The sequence below is a fragment of the Pinus tabuliformis genome, chromosome X, assembly GCF_031772625.1.
Source record: "Pinus tabuliformis cultivar Carrire ecotype Pingquan chromosome X, CPIR1, whole genome shotgun sequence".
Taxonomy (NCBI): domain Eukaryota; kingdom Viridiplantae; phylum Streptophyta; class Pinopsida; order Pinales; family Pinaceae; genus Pinus; species Pinus tabuliformis.
The window spans coordinates 1,138,335,249-1,138,356,124 of NC_142308.1; the positions used below are offsets into that span (position 1 = coordinate 1,138,335,249).

Genomic DNA, 20,876 nt, shown 5'->3' on the forward strand with positions numbered 1-20,876 from the left:
TTCCACCAGAAATCATTATTGAATATCAGAGCACCAATAACAACAAATTTCTCTTTCTCAAGAAGCTCAATCTGAGACAAGTGAAAAATCTAGCCTTGCAAGGTTCAATAACCTAGAAATTCTTCATCTCCAGAGTTAGTGCTAGACACAAATTCGTTGAGCTCTTCAATCTTTATGTTCACTCGTGACAAAAATGCAATTAAAAAAATGAGTCTACTCAAAGAGAGGAAATTCTTCATCTCCAGAGTTAGTGCTAGACATAAATTTGTTGAGCTCTTCAGTCTTTATGTTCACCTGTGACAAAAAATGCAATTAAAAAAACGAGTCTGCTCAAAGAGAGAGGTGAGACTGTAACACATTCAGTACCTTCAGTTGCAAGAGTAAGTCACTCGTGACAAAAATTCAATTAAACAAATGAGCCTGCTCAAAGAGAGGGGCCTTCAGTTGCAAGAGTATGTCACCCATGACAAAAATGCAATTAAACAAATGAGCTTGTAACAAATAACAGATTCAGTACCTTCGGTTGCAAGCAGTTGCAATAGTTAAAATTTATAATCAAAACTACATTCATTATTTAAAATATTGTGTACATTTTGAAGTACCTTCAGTTGCAAGCAATGGCAATAGTTAAAATTTATAATCAAAACTACATTCATTATTTAAAATATTGTATACATTTATTTAAAATATTGTGTACATTTTGAAGTCGTGATCATAGAGTGGAAAGAGAAAGTAAATTGTTAATTATAAATCATCTTATATTAGCTATATTGTATTTAAAATGTTTGTTTAGATTTTAATTAAGTTTATATATATATATATATATATCAAAACATTTTAATTATAATCCTAAATATTTTACAAATTATTTATTATATTATTCCTATTTTTAATTTGACAAATAAAATATTATATATATATATATATATATATATATATATTATTTTAATATTTGTTAAAATTTTAATAAAAATTATTAACAAATATTTTAGAAAATAAAAATCGTTTACAAATATTTTAAAAATAATAAATTAGTTTATATAATACATTTGGAATAAATTACTGTAATGGATGAAAATCACTAAATACTATTTTAATCCTTAGCGATGTTATCTCAGGACTACGTACTATTGTGAGTATAATAAAATGTAACTCTGTATATATATAAATTAAGTGAAAATAAAAATATTTTATCATTAAAATATTTTATCAAAATCATCACAAATTTCTTAACTTGAAATCTATTAAAAGTTAACAAAATTCAAATTTTTAACCATATAATTTTTTTTTTTTCAAATTTTATGTAGAATTTTTTTTTACATGTTGTCATGGCCAGCTTTCGGAAGTATATCTCAGTAAATATTTTGTTTTTTACAGATATTTTCTCCCAAATATTTTTTTTTTCCCAGATATTTTCTCCCAAATATTTTGTCTTTTATGGATATTTTCTCCCATGATTGGGCCGTTGGCCACATCTGCTTTTTCCATCTAATCATGACAGAGCGATTAATCACGAAGCAAGTCCATGGCAGACTCTACGAGGGATGAAATAGGTAGACGATGCCTACTCAATCCCACACTGCCGGAGAATGTACTGTAACTCTCCAACTCCGACGTCGTCTCCATCACCGCCTCCAGAGCCTCCTCCAATTCCGATCTCATTTCCATGCTTAAACTGCTTAATATTGCAACCCTGTCCATCTCCATGACACCGATCAGAAGCTCGATGCTAAATCTTCTAATACTCAAAAACTCCTTTGACGGATGCGGGTGCCTCCCGAGAACCCTTACAAGTTCCAAAATCAGCGATCTCCTTGTTATACCGCCGGATTCTTCGAACAGACGATCGAAATCCGATTTGGTTATGAACTTGAAGATCTGAGCAGCAAGTCCTATTGTTGCTTCCTGATGCTCACCTCGTTTCTCCATCACAAACTTCAAGACCTGACAAAAAAATATCACAATAAATTAATCCATCGGATAAAACTGTTGTGAGATCGAGCCCCAGTGCAGAGTTGTAATTTCAAAAAGAAATGCTATTAATTGAATACATTCTTCTACCTTCGCTGCCGTTGCAGTGATTTTCCTCAATTCAACGTAATCTGCCTCTGAATATGAGCACAGATTCCGAAGAATTCTCGCAGCATGAAAACCCTGAATTGGGTCGTCCAGCACAGAGATGAGGCTCGCGATCAAATTCGGGCGATTTTTCCGCAGCTTAAGGCTCATCATTCTTCTGCAGTTTTGTTTATTCTCCAGTGAAAGCAGAGCCAGGGCTTCTCCTGCCTTCCTCACGAGCTCCCTCGTTTCATCGTCGCCCGGTCCTCTTGTAATATTAATATTAATATTAATCCTCTCCATGTGAAACGCAGAGAAGAGACAACGCAAAACATCGCCAGTGCCGCCGATGCTCTCTCGACCCTCTTCTTCGAGAGCCAGACTCGTCAATGTGTCGATGGCCAGGATTTGCAGACCATGCGTCATTACTTCTCTGTAATGAAGAACGTCTCTTAGATTACTTATGGCGAAGACTATCTCCGAGATGCCTCTCCTTAAGGCCTTTTCTATCGAGCCTGTACTGCTTGCCAGCATTCTCATGAGATCCAGAGCGAGCTCTGCCGTCTTGATCTGGGATTCGGGCGCATTAGGATTTTGTTTTGTGAGTCCTATGATTAGCACAGTTTTCGTGCTCGATGGCCAATCTTTTCAGTTCCGCAGTCCCAACATACTTAAAACCGTGTAATTGTATGCATCCCCATACTGTCTCGAATGGATTTCAATCTGTTTGTTATCGTAAAGCAAAGACGCTATAGATTCCATGGACCCAGCGATGGCCGTGACCCGAACGCGATTCCTGTATTTCTTAACCAATTTGGAGATGATCTCTGCAGCCGCTCTTCGAATCCCCTGCTCCTGATGGTTCTTCCAATTCAGCATCTCGATTAGTCTCTCCACCACATCTCGCATGCTTATGATCGCCCTCAAAGTGTCATCGACAAACTCATCTTTATTCACAAGCGCCGACAGAACTCGAGCCCTTGTCAACTGTCGATCACTTATCCATCTTCAAACCATTGAAAACGCCTCCATTCACCCACCGCGAATATGTGTCATAGAAAAATCGTCGAACGGTGCGGAGCTCTGAATCACTGAAGCCATATTCTGTGTTCACCTGTAACAACAACTTTCATACATTGATCTTCCATTGCCAGTAGACCTTCTCTAGCAGGAACAGAAGCGCCACGGCTAGGTACAGGCCATAGAAAATAATGAGAGAAGCTTTCCGATTCTTGGTGTCGCTACCTGCTAGAATAAGGCTCCTGCCAACTGCTCGAATGCACCAAATTAGGCTTCCGTGTTAGGGTTTATAAAAGAGAGAAGGGAAGTTTACGATCTCTGCATTGAGAGGAAGGCATCGTGTGGAAGGCATCCATCCGTTGTTGCTGCCCATAACAGAAACGCCCACCATTCCGCCCGTAAATGAAGACCATGATGAGTTCCGCCAGTAACCGAAAGATGAAGACCAACCGAATGATGAAGACCATGACGAATATCCCGAAAATGCGCACAGATGTCAGTGGAGAGCAGAAGGTTGGCCCTAAAAATCCGTGCACAGATGTTAAACGGACACATTAAAAGTGTAGACGGTCGAACTGATTAAAAAAAGGCTGGGCAATGGCTAACGAGCTTGCCATAGGGCATTGAATGTCGGTTTAACTGCATACTCTTTACGTCGATAACACACACACGCGTTGAGTTGATAAATAAAAAATAGCCGCGGTGTGTTATTGGGTTAAGGAGTATGCAGCTAAGCAGGCATTTAATGCCCTATGGCAGACTCGTTAGCCATTACTATTTAAAAAAGCCTATCAGTGTAAGATTCCAATCATATCTATTTTATAAAAACATAAATTAATAATTAATAATCAAATTATTTTTAAATAATTTGAATTATAAAAAACTTAAATAATAATAATATAATTTTCAAAAATATTAATATAAAAAAATATATTAACAAAAACATTATTTTAAAGGTGAAGATAGAAAATGTGAACATTAGGATTTACTAATATATAAACCAAAAACATACCTTTACCATTTCAATTTTAAGGCAAGTAGAAGAATTAAATTATATGTATTTTATGGGAAGATAAATTAAAAATATAAAATTAATATAATTTTTGAAATTAATATAATTTATATTTAATATTATTAATTTACATAAATTTAAAAAAAAAACTATAATAAAAATTTATAATCAAATTAAAACCTAAAATAAATTCCACATTGAAAATGAGTCAAAAATGTATATGATACTCAATAATGTCATTACTAACAATGTCATGTCATATGTTATTATATAGTGATTAAATTTTAAAATATATATTAAAATACAAGTGATATGTATCCATTTATTTGTAATTTAAATAATGTATATGATACTCAATAATGTCTGTGAAAAAAATATGTTAATGGAATATTTGATAAATATTTAAAAGTTGTAAAACACCAACTATGAAATGACAAAACCATGGAAAAAAATATGTTAATGGAATATTTGATAAATATTTAAAAGTTGTAAAACACCAACTATGAAATGACAAAACCATGATCACTTTAGAGAAAAATAAGACTAAGCCTTGAACATAAATTATTTCAATTAATTACCGAGTCCATAAATTCCATTCACAAAGTTCGCTCGAATGTACCACCTACATATTTAGTCTAATAACGTCGATGCGGTGGGATGATTTAGGGTGATTCTCCAAAACAATCCACTTTTGTTGCTACTACAAGGAAAATCAGTATGTACGTGAAGGCTATCACATAATAAATTATTTAAGATTTGTCGTAACTCGAAAGTTATTAACAATCCGCCGGATCAAAAAAGTTCATGAAAATTTATCAATGAACAATACCTGAACTAGACACTTTTACTCATTCATCAATCATATATTATATTAATTTTAATCGTAAGTTTAATATTAATAAATTTATTAAAGTTAAAAATAAATTTTAAAGTTAATATTAATAAATATGTTAATTAAGTTTAGATTTTATAGATTGTGTCAATATCAAAATCAACTATGGTGAGCCATGGTCAACCATGTTTATTTTAAGGTTTATAGTATTTATCCTAGGGTTTAATAATTATCATAGGGTTTAATATTTATCCCAGGGTCTAATGTTTATAATATTTATCCTAGGGTGTAATATTATTCATAGGGTTATAATATAAATCTTTGGGTTTAATATAAATCCCTTGGGCTTATAATCATGGTCAATCATAGTCCAATGTCACATTACGACAAATATTTTCTCAATATGAAAATCAACCATAATCCAACATCACAATGTGGCAAAGATTGTCTCCATATAAAAATAAATCATGATCAACCATGGTCTAATGTCGGTTTGGGACAAAGATTGTCTCAATATGAAAATGAACCATGATCAACCATGTTTTTTAGGGTTTATAATATCTATCTTAAGGTTTATATACCTTGTGTTTATAATATTAATCCATTGAGTTTATATATTATTTCTTTTGGTTTATAATACCTTAGGGTTTTAGAATAATCTCTTGGGTTTATTATTTCGTTCATTTTATAATGTCAATCCCTTGGATTTATTAATCTAAGGGTTTATATTCCTAGGGTATAATATTATTCATAGGGTTTATAACATTATTCATAGTGTTTATAATATTAATCCTAAGGTTTAATATAAATCCCTTAGGTTTACAATCATGGTCAATGATGGTTCAATGTCACATTGTGCTAAATATTATCTCAATATGAAAATAAACCATGGTCAACGATGTTTCAACGTCGCATTGTGATAAAGATTGTCCCAATATGAAAATCAACCATCGTAAATCATGGTCAACCATGTTCACATTGTGACAAAGATTGTCTCTTAGTCCAACATCACATTGTGACAAACATGGTCATCCATGGTCAACCATGATCCAATGTCGCATTATGACAAATACTGTCTCAATATGAAAATTGACCATGGTCAACCATTGTCCAATGTCACATTGTGATAAATTTTGTCTCAATACAAAAATCAATCATGGTCAACCATAGTTCAATGTCACATTGTGACAAAGATTATGTCAATATGAAAATCAATTGTGGTTAACTATGGTTAACCATTTTTATTTTATGGTTTATAATATTTATCTTAGGGTTTATATACCTTGGGTTTATAATATTTATTCTTTGGGTTTAATATTATTCCCTTGGGTTTGTCTCATTGGGTTTATTCCATCATGATCAAGGATGGTCAACCATGGTCAAACATCAAATTGTGACAATGATTGTCTTAATATGGAATTCGACCATGTTATTTTAGGGTTTATAATATTTATTTTATGGTTTATATATCTTGGGTTTATAATTTTTATCCCTTGGGTTTATTAATCTAAGGGTTCATATTCCTAGGGTTTAATATTATTCACTTAGGTTTATAGTCCCTTGGGTTTTTAGTATTTATCCCTAGGGTTTATTATTCCCTTGGGTTTATAATTTCAATGATTGTCAACCATGGTCAACCATGTTTATTTTATTTTAGGGTTTATATACTTCAGGCTTTTAATATTAATCCATAGGGTTTATGATTTCCTTTGGTTTATAATATTGATCATGGTGAACCATGGTCCAACGTCGCATTGTGACAAATATTGTCTCAATATGAGAATCAACCATGGTCAAGCATGGTCCAATGTCGCATTGTGACAAATATTTTGTCGATTTGAAAATCAGTCATGGTCAAGCATGGTCAATCATGGTCCAATGTCACATTGTGACAAGGATTGCATCAATATGAAAATCAACCATAGTCAACCATGGTTAACCATTTTTATTTTAGTGTTTATAATATTTATCTTAGGGTTTATATACCTTGGGTTTATAGTATTAGTCCCTTGGGTTTAACATTATTCAACCAGGGTCAACAATGTTTTATAAAATCAATGGTGGTCAACCATGGTTAATCATGGTCAACCATAGTCCAACGTCATATCGTGAAAAGAGTGTCTTAATATTAAAATCAATAATTGTCTCAACCATGGTCAAGCATGGCCAACCATGGTCCAATGTCACATTGTGAAAAGGATTCTCTCAATATGAAAATCATTAACCATGGTCAACCATGTTTATTTTAGTATTTATAATATTTAACTTATGGTGTAGATACCTTGGGTTTATACTATTAGTCCCTTGGGTTTAATATTATCCAACCATACTCAATCGTGATTGATCAAGTTTTATAAAAGCAATAGTGGTCAACTATGGTCCAAGATCGTATTGTGACAAAGATTGTATCAATATAAAAATCAATCATTTTCTTAACCATATTTCAACATTGCATTATGACAAAGATTATCTCAATATGATAATCATCGTCAACTTCCATGAAAAATCTTTTGTGCTTGTTTTGTTGTTTATCTCTTTTAAATATTCAACACTGCGTTTAACGGATTTTCGGTAGTGTGGCGGGCATCTCCTTCCCAATGATAGTCGTCGAAATAGTTTCAATTATATATGCCGATGAAGTATGCTTTTATAACCGTAGAAATTATGTTTGTGTGTGAGCAACAATGGTATTACATGCATGAGTTGGTCATGATTTCATTACCTGTGGACTGTGACGAACATGGCGAACCCGATGAGAATAATTTAGGACAGATGCTGATTTGAATAGGTTTCCCCGTTTGTGGCAGATAATCACGTATGATTTGAATAGGTTTCACCCTTTGTTTTTAATTTGGAGAACCATTTATGGATTATTGTTTATATTTATGTATTCTCCTAGTTTGTGGTTGAACCATTGCAGGTTTTATATTCGCCAGTTTGAGCTAAATAAATAAATTCTCAGTGATTTTGGCCAATTTGACGCTAATTCCCTTATTAGTGTTATGGTAACACAATAACGTGTGTATTTTAAGCTGCTGAGTGCTGAAAATTATTACTCTTTTTGTCTTGTACCTGCAATAGTATTCTTTTCTTTTTCGAAATCCGTTTGTGTGTCAACATACAGATAACCTTCTATTGAAGTAACATGGAAAGAGTACGAAAGCCTAACAAAGGAAAATATAGGTTAGATAGTGTTTGAATGGTTAAGATGAATAATTTATATAGATTTAAAATATTTAAATTTTTTACTTTAATAAACAAAAATTGATTTATAAATAATATATAAATTAAAATAGATATTTAAAAAATAATAATAAAATTAGAATGTAAAAATATGAAGGGTTAAGAATAGGAAGGGTTAGGGGATGCACTTAGTTTGTTTGATGTATTTTTTATTTAAAATTTTGTAGAGTGTTTTTATAAACCATTGTAAGATTTGGATATGTTGTAGCAGTTTTTTTGTTTTGTTTTTTTTTTTTTTTTTTTTAAGAAAAAATGTAGGAAATTCAATTAATATGAAAAATCTAGTATATATATACGAAGTTGTTTTTCATATCTAAACTAAAACACCAATTCATAAAAACAACATATAAATTATCACCTCAACAGGTATATTTAACCATACTATCCTAATACGCAACATAAAGTTCAAATAAGAGTTCTTTTACAACAAAAACCATAGAATTTGTCCATCCTCTACAATCAATTCTAAACAAATAAATAAAAAAAAATACATTCATCCTCGCAAAAATAAAAGTATTAGCATATAAGCGTTGAACCTTCCCCCTACACCTCTCCATCATATCTAATATTGCAGTGAAAAGCGACTAGAGCAACGTTCAATCCTTTCTTTGACATCCCATCTACCATGACATTTGACTCCCTACAAAAACGAGACAAGATATACTTGCAAAGGATTGCTTTAAATTCTCAATTCGTAACAACCAATTTTTGAAGTCCAGAGAAGATATATTTGCTTTTCTAGCAACCCATTCAATAATGGTCTTTGAATCACCATATATTGAAATTTAATCCATATTGTGGTTCCTAGCCATATATAACAACCCCTATAGAGCAAGAGCCTCTACTCTAGTATTTGTGCCCCCTCCTTCGAACCAGAAAATTTGAATCTGAAAATTAGAATTGATCAAAATCATAGCCCCACAGCCACATCACCCATGTTGAGATGCACCCTCAAAATATCCTAGTGGATAGATCACGTGGTGGAAATTCTTAAGCATCTTGGGCACCTTGTCGATTTTTTTTTCCAGATATAACCATCAAAACAAAGTTGAATGTGCTTGTAGATTCGGGCTCTAATGCGGCGGCGAGGGTTTTTGGAACATTAGGGTTAGTAGCGGTGGGACTGCACGAGGAGCGACAGCTGAGATCAGGGCAGGGGGGCGAGCTTCCTACGCTCAACTAGACCAGTGACGGCATAGAAAAGTGGAGGGCAGGTTCATAAAATAGGGAGGAACTGAAAGTCGCCATGGCAGGGGAACCAGGGAGGGGAGAGATCCCCTCCTACAAAAACGTAACGGCGGGAGAATCAAGTGGAAGCGGACTATAAAGAGACCCAAAGGAAAACAATAGAGAAGCGCCAGTAATGGGAAATTGGTGGCAAACAAGACTAGGGGGTAGATGTCTCCCCAGAGCTCTGAAAAAACCCAAGTTCGTAATCCCGAATAACAAACTTGAAGAATACAGATGTTATATGAGAGACCATGCTTTAATATGTAAGTTTGTAGGGTTTTGGCCGTCCGAAAAGGACCTGTCGAAGTGGATACAACAAAGATGGAAACCGAAAGGGCATATAGATCTGAAGCTGGGGGCAAAGGGTTTTTTCACAGTTATATTCTCAAATCTAGAGGACAAGGAAAAAACCTTTGAAGGAGGACCGTATTTCATGAATAACGTTGGTTTATTCATGAGGCATTGGGAGGACTGCTACAATCCAGACCAAGAAAAAATGTTAGCGGCGCCCATCTGGATAAGACTGTTTGGCTTACCAATAGAGTTTTGGGACCCTGAGATTCTTGAAGGAATAGGTAATACAATCAGAACATTTGTCAAAGTAGCAGAGACCACAAAAAGAGGGAGGTATACATCCTATGCAAGGATATGTGTATACATGAATATATGAGAAACTCTACCGGAGTACATAGAGTTAGAATACCATGACGAAGTCTAGCAGCAACCGATGGATTATGAACACATCCCCTTCCATTGCAGAAGATGCCATGAACATGGCCATCTCTTCAAACAATGCCCATTAAATGCTGCATATGAAACATCAAAGAAAAAAGAAGAAGAGAAGAGGGGGACAGAAGCTACTAAAGGAGCGGAGGAGGGTTTTCAGGAAATCCCCATAAAAAGAAGACCAGAGAAAGGGACGTCAAGAATGCAACAACATGTCAAAACAACGCCAGTAGAATGTCAAAATAAGTTCAAAGTCCTTCAGGAAGAAGAAGGTGAGATGGAAAAAGAAGAAAGCGAAGAAGAACCTATGGAATTAGCTAAAGAAGCAAAGGATACAGACTTAAACCAGAGAAAAATGGAACAAGAAGGAACAGAGGAAAATATGGACATGCCCGTTGAGCAATCTCAGATGGAGATTGACTTACAAAAGGACAGTGGAAGTGATGAGGAGCGAATAATGAAAAGACTGCTACAGGAATGGAAGAACCTGGATGAGAGGTTCATACCTGAAGACCAAAAGCAATTGTATAAAGAGATGTTCCAGAAATACAAGGAAAAGAAAGGAACCCTTCTGGCAAGTCAACTGGAACAAATAGGAGCGCAAGGAGCCCAGAGCATGGGAATGGGCAGTACTGGCAAAGGAGGCAGGAAAAGAGGGAGACGGCCAATGAGCGAAACCATTCAAGTGGTAGGGGAGACGCTGGTAAATTGAGGTAGAGTTATACCTCTTTCAGAGGTATTTCAACAACTTTCCAAAATTTTAAAATGATAGTCATAAGTTGGAACATCAGATGTCTTAATAGTAAAGGAAAACAGAGGTATCTAAAGGACAGGTTGAAGAAAGACAAACCCAGTATAATGATAATTCAAGAAACCAAGATTAGTTCCCAAAAGTTAGAAGAAATAATGAGAAAACACAATATTCATTATGAGGTAATGGGTCAGGATGCAGCAGGCACGGTAGGAGGGTTGGCAGTCCTTTGGAACCTTGAAGAAGTGCAATTCAAAGATTGGGCAAGCCTTCCCCGAATCCTCTCAGGAACTTTTAGAATGATAGGATCTTCTGAGTGGATACTCATCACAGGAGTCTATGGCCCACACCTATCAAGGGACCGCAAAAATTTCCTTCAAAACATGAGAGCAATCCGAAGGATCGTTCCAGAGATTCTGTGGATTGTTGGGGGGGACTTCAACATGATTAAAGCCATAGGAGAAAAGAGAGGAGGATAAAAAAGACTAGACCAAGACATGGAGGCTTTCGGTGAAATGATAACGGAGCAAAGACTGGTTGATATTCCAACGATAAATGGGATCCATACATGGAATAATAGAAGAGGAGGCAGAAACCAAATAACATCGAGACTGGATAGATTCTTAATATCGGAACAGATTTCTAAATAGGGATGTATTTGTAGAATCAATGATCCTTCCTTCCATGGGCTCATATCACTGGCCCGTCAGATTGGAGATAAACATCAATAAGAGCCCCAACAAACGGCCCTTTAGGTTTGAAGCCTTCTGGCTTAGGAATCAGTAGTTCATGCCGAAAGTGGAGGAATGGTGGACTCAGAGCCAACAAAGAGGACGAAGCAAGATGCAAACCTTTTAGTTAAAGCTCAAAGAACTCATATGGAAAGTCAAAAAATAGAATAAAGAGGAGTTTGGGAACATATGCATGGAAAAGCAGTGATTAGAGCAAAAAATGGAAGAGATGCAACAAAAAATTATAGCAGAAGGCCGAAATGAGGAAAGAAGCAGAGAAGAGGGGATATTGATTAGCCAAATAGAGGAACGGAGGAAACAGGAAGAAATATTATGGAAACAAAAGTCCCGGATAAACTGGCTTCGAGAAGGAGAAAAGAACACAAAGTTCTTCCACCAAGCCATGATCCAACACAGACAAAGGAACAGAATTTTCTCTATTAAAAATGACGAAGGGCAAAGAATAACACAGCATGAGGGAATTGAACAGGTCCTAGTTGGGTATTACAAAGACATTCTAACCGAACCCCAAGTTGACAGAGAAGAGGCTATAGAAAGGATCTGCAATGAGATCCTAAAAATAATAACAAGGGACCAAAACATAGCCCTGATGAGGGCAGCAACAATGGAAGAAGTGGAGGACATAGTGAAAGGAATGAAAAAAAACAAAGCCCCAGGACCTGATGGATTTACAGCGGAATTTTACCAAGCAAGCTGGCATTTTCTTGGACAAGACATTCTGGAGGTGGTAGAGGAATCTCGCAAACACCAGAAGGTATGGCTGGGTCTTAACTCTACTCTTTTGACTCTTATTCCTAAATCTGCTAACTCAGAAAATGCCCAAGGTTTCCGTCCCATAGCCCTTTGTAATGTAATTTATAAAATAATTGCTACGGTGATGGCTAAGAGATTGAAACCAATTCTTTCTAGTATAATCTCCCCGGAACAAACTGGGTTTGTGGAAGGGAGACAAATCCTAGATGGTTTGGTGGTATCTCAGGAAGTGATCCATTCTCTAAAACAAAAAAAGGAGAGGGGAATGATGATAAAATTGGACCTGTCAAAAGCTTATGATCGCCTAAACTAGAAGTACCTTAAAGCAATTCTTATGGCATTTGGTTTTAGTAATAGATGGATTGACTGGATCTATAACATGATATCAATGCCCAATTTCTCTATCCTTCTGAATGGGACGCCAACTTTGACCTTTAACGCCACAAGAGGGCTGAGACAGGGTGATCCCTTATCCCCTTTCTTGTTCATTATAGCAGCGGAAGGTCTAGGAAGATACTTCAAGAAAGATATGAGGGAAAGAAAAATCAAGGGACTGAGGCTATGGGGGAACAACTTACCTATTACTCATCAGCAGTTCGTTGACGACATCATGCTCTTTTGTGAGGTCTCACTAAGAGAAGTGAAGAGGGTAAAGAGGATTTTGGACCTTTTTATGGAAGCTTCAGGTATGGAAATCAACAAAGACAAATCCTGTACATTTCTCTTTAACACCCCAGAACCGATCAAAGCCCACTTGACCAGAACATTGGGCTTCCGCTCTGGAGAATTACCAACAAAATACCTGGGGAATCAATTGGCCTTAAACCCTCTAAGAATAGCAAACTGGCAGCAAACAATGGAAAAACTCAAGAATAGACTTGCAAATTGGTCCTTTTGATCGCTGAACATAGCAGGAAGACTGGTGCTCCTAAAATCAATTCTCCAGGCGATTCCAATATATCCTCTTTCGGTGATGGCGGCCCCCAAAGGAGTATGCACAAAAATTAAGGAAATTTTCAGAAAATTTATTTGGGGAGGGCCTAAACAACAAAGGAAATGGGCCCTTGTGTCTTGGAACAGTCTGTCAGAACAAAAAGAAGAAGGGGGACTAGGTCTCAGGGACCTAGGCATCTTGAACCAAGTTCTAGGGGCGATGCTGTGGTGGAGGTGGATGAGGGGTGGTAATGATTTATGGAAAAGGATATGGACCCAAAAATATAATATGCCCACAACTACAGAAGGTATTCTCAGATTGGAGGAAGTCCCAAAGGGATCCGCAATATGGGACCTGGCCAGCCAGAACAGAGATATCATAGGCAAATATGCCTTCTGGGAAATTAGGAACGGAAGTATAGCTAAATTTTGGGAGGAGGCATGGTAGCAAAGGGAAAGAACGGTAGGAATACAATCCCTGCAGAGTACATAACAGAAGGCTGTAATGGGGGGATTAAGTACGTCAAGGAATATTGGAAAGAAGCAGAGCTAGATGAGACCTGGCGAACTTGGAGGAAGCTAGAAGAATGGGACAGAAATATAGACCAAGAGCAGAAAGAGATACTAGTAAAAGAGATGGAATCAAGAAGAATCAAAATTAGAACGGGACCAGATATACTTAGATGGGGAATAAGGGGGACCTTCACAGTCAAAGAAGCCCATTATCTAATCACCCAATAGGAACAAGAAGAGGAAGTTCTAGATTGGAAGCAAATATGGAGGAACAAGTGGTGGCCGAAGGTAACTATGTTTGCATGGTTAGTAGGAAAAGGAAGAATCCTGACGTGGGACCAGATACAGAAGTGAGGATTCCAGGGACCCCCCAGATGTAGCCTATGCAAACAAGAAATTGAAACACAGGAACACCTTCTGAACTCATGCCCCTTTGCCCAGCATCAATGGGATGAAGTCAGGAACCTCTTTGGAAAATCAAACAGGGACCCCCTTGATATTAAACAGACCATCTTTCAATGGGGAAAGGGCCAATTTTCATGCCCGGTAGTAAGGAGAGCCTGGAGTTTAGCGATGGGATTTTTCATATGGCTTATATGGAAAGAGAGAAATCAAAGAATCTTTCAGGACAAAGACAATCCACCAGAAATGATCTGGAGAAGAACGCAAAAATTAATAAGGGAGACTGTTCTAGCAGAGACTTGGGAGGAAGAAGACTGGAAATCGACTCCAGATGAGGTTCGAATCTTAGCCAACCTAAATATGGATTACAACATGGTGTATCCCCAAAAGAAAAGAAACCAACGATTATAGGTCTAGAGTCTAGCATAGTTCAATTATCCTGGTGAAAACTTCATTAAATTAAATTTTGACGGGGCTTCCAAAGGAAACCCAGGGCCAGCAGGATTCAGAGGTATCTTCAGAGATAATGAAGGTCGCACTAGATGGGTGTATGCTGACTGGGGAGGCATAATGACCAACAATGAAGCAGAATTGATGGCAGCCTACCAGGGCATCAGAATAGCAATAAGAAACGGATACACAAACCTGGAAATTGAAGGTGACTCGCAGATAGTAGTTGAAATGCTCAAGAATCTTAATAATGGGAAGAATTGGGAACAGGTAGAAAAGAGCTGGAGGACAGCAGGGATAATTCAAGACTTGGTAGACATATTGAGTATAAAATCATTAACCATGTTAGGAGAGAAGGAAACAAAGCAGCAGACTTCCTCGCAAACTGGGGATGCAACACGCAGGAGGGGAAGGTAGACAGCATTTGGCCAACAGCAATGAACAAACCTCAATGGGAGACTCTCAACTCAATTATCACTCAGGATAATAATGAAATCACAGCTTTATAAAAAGGATCACCAATGGTCCCCAATCGGGGTGAAAATGGCGGCGACGAGGGAGATCATTGTAATGACAGGAAGGAGGTATGATAAGCCACCTTGCACAAGGATAATAACTCAGGTTGACAGGACGGACTGCAGGCAGGACATAATTCCAAGAAGCAGTGGAGATGGAGCAATGAAAGGCAGAGGTGGTGAGAGAGGCGGTGCTACAACGATGGGACACAGGTTAGCTGGCGCAGGATTAAGCAAAGGAGGAGTGGGCGATCATGGAGAATGCATGCGGTAGAGGGAGGAGGTGCAGAAGAACAGAGACGGGCGGCGAGATAAGGTAATTGGATACGGGAAGAGGTGTGCAGGAAGGAAATCTGTAATTGCCCTCTGCAATAGCTTGAATAGGAGTAAGGATTCAGACGGCAGCTCAAGGTATAAAGCAGGCAGGCGAAAGCAGAGGGACCGGCCACCCATCCTTGGAAAAACCAAACGAAGGGCAGCAGAGAGAAGCATGAGAAAGGTAGCAACTGATGCGAGCAGGGAAGGAAGCTGGTCTGGGCAGGAAAGAAGCATAGCTGACCCCCGAGAAGCTATGGAACAGAAACAGTCGGGTATGGAGAGAAAGATAGTAGGGGAGGAGGTGAAAAACCCAGAACAGGGTTATCATGTGCAGACGTGGAAAAGCGGAATGAGGAAGGGAAGGCCTTCCGAGGACAGGCAACTGGAAGAGGCAATGAACCTGGAGAAGAAAGCCAAGGGGCGTGGAGATGAAGGATGTCCTGAAGCCCCCTCCGTCATAGCTGGTCAAGGAAGCAAAGCAAAGGATGAAAATAAACCTGGCTGGCCAGATTGGGGAAGGGGATGCAGAGGCAGAGTAAGAGGACGCCAAGCTGGAAGCCAGGAGAGGAGCTCCCCATCACCGGTTGGAAAGCGTCGTGGCAGAAAAATGCTGAAGCATAAGGTCCAGGAGGCGGAGAGAGCGTATAGTGAGGAAACCAATGCTGACATTCGGAGGATAATTCAGGAGCTGGAGGAAGCGACCATGCAGGAGGAGTCGAACCTTGAAATGGAGGATTGGGAATATTTGTTGCCGGACCTAGGAAACACCAGGGGCCGTATGTCCCTATATAAGCAGGCCCTTCATGTTTACTGGGTAATGAAGAGATTGCTGGCAAAAGAAATGGAACAGGTAGCTATGGAGATGGCACAAATGGCCCAGGGCATTCCAAATCTGAAAAAAGAGATGAAGAACCTTCAGATAACTCTTCTCATGCAGGATAGCAAGCTTGAAGAGATTCAGCAACAGCTAAAGAAGATAGTTCCTGGAACAAAGGAAGAAGACAATCAGCCGGGTACCATGGCAGACTGATACCTCTCGACATGTATAAGGTTCTCTTAGATAGGTTGTTGAGAGCATGCTCTCCCTTTTGTCATAGTTCTTTATGCAGATAGGAAACAATATTAGTCTCTTTGGCTATTTAGCATATTTATCATGGACAAGCAGACTTAGTATTTTTTGTTACTGGATGGCCTATAAAAATTTAAGATGGCCAATAGACCCGGTTTCCCTTCGGGGCAGGTTGAGTTCACTATATGCATGTATAGGTTTCAACTCGAATTAATAGAATATGAAAGGTCCTATGTTAGCTTACAAAAAAAAAAAAGTTGAATGTGCTTGTAGATTCAAGCAATGTTTATAGGGCTACCATCAAATATCATAACATTCCTTGCTTGCCATAATTCCCAGGTGATGAACAAAGGTAATGCTTTATACTTCCCACACTTGTTAAACAACCATTTATAACATGCTTCTAACAAAGAGAAAACCCAACCTAAAGATAATTGGAAACCATATAGAACCCACAACCACACCACAACAACAACTGTGCACTACAAAAATAAATGAAGGGAGTTCTCTTGTGAGCACCTACAAAAAATACACCAACTCGGACCATTGATACCTCTTTTACAAATATTGTCCCAATTGAGAATGTAATTCTTCCACTCTAACCACCCAAACATAATAATCTACAAAGGAATGTTTCAATGCCACACCCCCTGTACCAACAATTATTTACAATACCTTAAAAAGTGCATTAGATGTATTTATATGTTTCTGAAACCATAACATTCATGTCCTGTAGGGATTCATTCCAACAAAATACATATTCACATCCCCTCATAAAAATGTCTCCCATTTATAAATCATAAATGTGTTGAGTCCATCTATCAAAGTTGGAGCCTACAAGCCAACATCCTTTGCCCCTTTCCATGACGGGTAATGGAGCATATTATCATAGCGCACATAAGCTTCTGCTAGGAAGAAAATACTATTTGCATGCAATGCATATAAGGCCTGCATAGGAAGGGTGTGATTATTCCACGTATCTTGGATAACATCAACCCTCGCTAAGATCTTTCAACCATTACTAAATGACCACTAAAAATTTTCAAAAATCCATCTCCTAATTTTTAAGAGTCCATTCCAAATATATTATCCCTTCATCATAGCAACATCCTCACACCTGAACCACTCTAGAAGTGACATATCCTTCAAATATTTATCTTTTATGATGTCCTACCATATACCCTTACCATTTAGAGCTCTCCATAGACTCTTGGTTATTAGAGGACAACCAAAAATCTTTAGATCCATTAAACCCCAACCATTAGACTTCTTACCCTAAGTAATTGCATCCAAACAAACGAGATGAAATTTACGATCCCCTTGGACTCCGACCACAAGAAATGAGTAAGAACAACCTTAATCCCCTGAATGATCTCTATCTGCAACATGTAAATGTGCATCCAATACATCGAAATATGTTGGAGAACCAATTGTAAGAGAGTATATCTACCCCTCATAGACAACCAATGATGAGACGAAAGAGACAAACACTTTTGAAATTTATTCAAGAGCCAATTCCAATCCATGATTCGGTACTTATTTGGCTTCATCATGAATCCCAAGTATGAGATGCCAACTTCAAGACCAAAAACAATGACCCCAAAGAGTCTAGAGATTTTAGCAACCTCCTCGACGATTTTATATGAATGAATCAAAATAGTTTTTGGCTATTAGGATTTAATCCCAATGCATCACTGAATATAGAAACACTAGAATGTAAAACATTTTATTGAGCCAATTATACCTGTCCAAAAGTAAGCACATCATCCATGAACATTAAATGAGAAACATAGACCCTTCTAGCTACTTGTAGACCTCAAAAAGAGCCTCCAATCCACATCTCACTAATATTCCTGCTCAAGCCATCAATAACCATGATAAATAATAGTGAAGATAATACACCCTTATCTGAGACCTATGAAAGATCGAAAAAAAATTGATGGTATTTCATTAATTAGGACTACAAAATTAACTAATGTGACACACACCATAACCCAGTCAACATTGTCCAAGAATAGTCCAGTCTTGATAAGAATCATTCGCAGAAAAGGCTAGTCAACATAGTTGTAAGCCTTGTGTAAATCCAAATTTAGAACCAATGCATCTTTCTTCTCCTCTTGGATACAGTGAATGCATTCGTAAGCTATTGCAACAACATCTTGAATATGCCAATTCTGGAGGAAATTGAATTGCTCCATGGAAATATAAACAAATAGCATGCCTTTTAACATGTATGCATAGAGAAATCTGGCTGAAATCGATGAAACAAGTTGGGTGGGAATACTTCGAAATGACAGAAATAAAAGTGTAATTTATTGGCTTAGTAACCAGTGTAGTGCACCACGACTCCACCATTGCCCATAATGTCAAAAAAATGTATGAAAATATATACCATCCACCCCTCTGAGTCAAAGCATTTATTCATCGAGAAGGAACATAAGACAATGGAAATATCATTCAAAGAAATAGGTTGACCCACCACTATATTAGCTTTAGCTGAGAACATAGTAGGATATGCCTCAATGCACCATAATTGATTTTGGATGTCCAAAAATGCATGTTCTTTATAAATACCCTCAAAATATCTAACAACTTCCTTTTAGATATCTTCAATTCTAAAATCTCTCCCACCAGAGTTGGACTCCATTTCCCATATGGTATTTGTATTCCTTTTGTATGTGGCATAATGTTGGAATAAACAAGAATTTCGATCTCCCTCTTTTACCCAAATCACATGACTTTTCAAATGCAAAGAGGCTTCCTACAACTTTAGAATGTGTCTTTTCTCCAATTCCAATTCCTTGAGAAAGAATTGTTATAAAGGGGATGAAGCCACTAGATCCAAGCCCCAAAATAGATAATCCATTTTTGTCGCAATCTCCCCATGGTCTTCCCTCATATTTTTTTTTGTCATTCCCAATAATGAACTGCATGCTTTAACCTCCTTAGCTTATCCATAATTTAGCTCATCACAAATCTATCATATGAATATTCAAATGATTACCAAAAAACACAGGCCATCTAGTCGAAATCCTCCTCATCGAGCTAGGAATGGTTGAATTTAAAGGGGAGTTCATCCCCACCTTTCTCCCCCTGCCATTTAAAAATAATGGGAGTATGGTCTCATATTTTAGCATGAAATACCTATTATCACCCCCAAGAAACTCTCCTAGGTTGTATCTCGGAGATGCTCGGGAACATTACAAACTCAACAAAATGTTGGAAATGGATGAATGGAAGGAATGATGCATATTCAAGCTAGATAACCACTCCTACTATGCTTAAATCCAGACATGGGTGAACACCCCCAGACTACAAGGCTTTAGACCACCAATTACTCATAGTTTGAGGATTAAGTGAATATGGAGAATACTGACCACACCAGCAAATACACAAGACCATGTGATGGCCAGCTGCAACCAGTAAAGAGGTATGCAAATCTATTTTCTAAAGTACAGATAGGATGACAGCTCTCTGGCACTAAATAAACAGAAACCTGCATAACACATTCAATAATACATACAAGATTTTAACATAGAGGTGGGATGACAGCCCCTCAAATGCTAAATATCAAGAGCACATGAATAAATGCATAACAGGCACAGCCTGGAATAGAGAAGAAGTGGAAAGTGAGCAATTAACAGCAAAAGAAGCTTGTATTAGTTGAAAATGAAGACCAGACGCTGCAAGTGTCAAAGTAGTCACAGTCTCCAGAAGTTGAATCTTACATCAAAACCAAAACCATCCACGCTCATCACATTTTTGTGCTGGGTATATATGGAGTTTCATTACAAAACTGCTCTGCTTGTTCTACGCGCGAAGGCGTCATAACTGACCACCAACCACTTTAACTCTCTGATATGGGTCTCTGCTGCAATTTCCTTGTTTTAATGAACAAAATTGATCTTCTTTGATATTCTGTTGTCATTCTTGATCGGGTGGAGTGAAATATGGATGAAATTCCATGCCTGATAAATGCTTTAACTGCTCGAGGATTTGTACCTTTCGTCCTTCGGCCATCCTTCTTTGAATGCAGTTGTTGAGGAGGAAATGCACCTGGCACCGAAAATTGACTACCTTCGTCCTTTTGGGAGCATAGAATGGTTACAGTACGTGGATTTTACAGTGGGCGGAGTGGTCGAATGGCGGAGCAATATCGGTCATTGGATAGAACGGATAAACGGCGGAGATGAGTCAACCAGGAGATTGGAGGAAGCGGGGGGCAGACGATTGTGAGCCGTTAGATTCCCGTCGGGTAGATCCAACAGTCACCGGGCGAAGGATATGTAGGAGGGTTAA

The 20,876-nt window shown here is 37.6% G+C and overlaps 1 pseudogene; it reads right to left on the bottom strand.

Annotated features, from left to right (window-relative positions):
• Positions 1–1,495: 1,495 nt before the first annotated feature.
• Positions 1,496–3,545, bottom strand: LOC149143854 (uncharacterized; annotated as a pseudogene).
• Between the last annotated feature and the right edge of the window lie 17,331 nt (positions 3,546–20,876).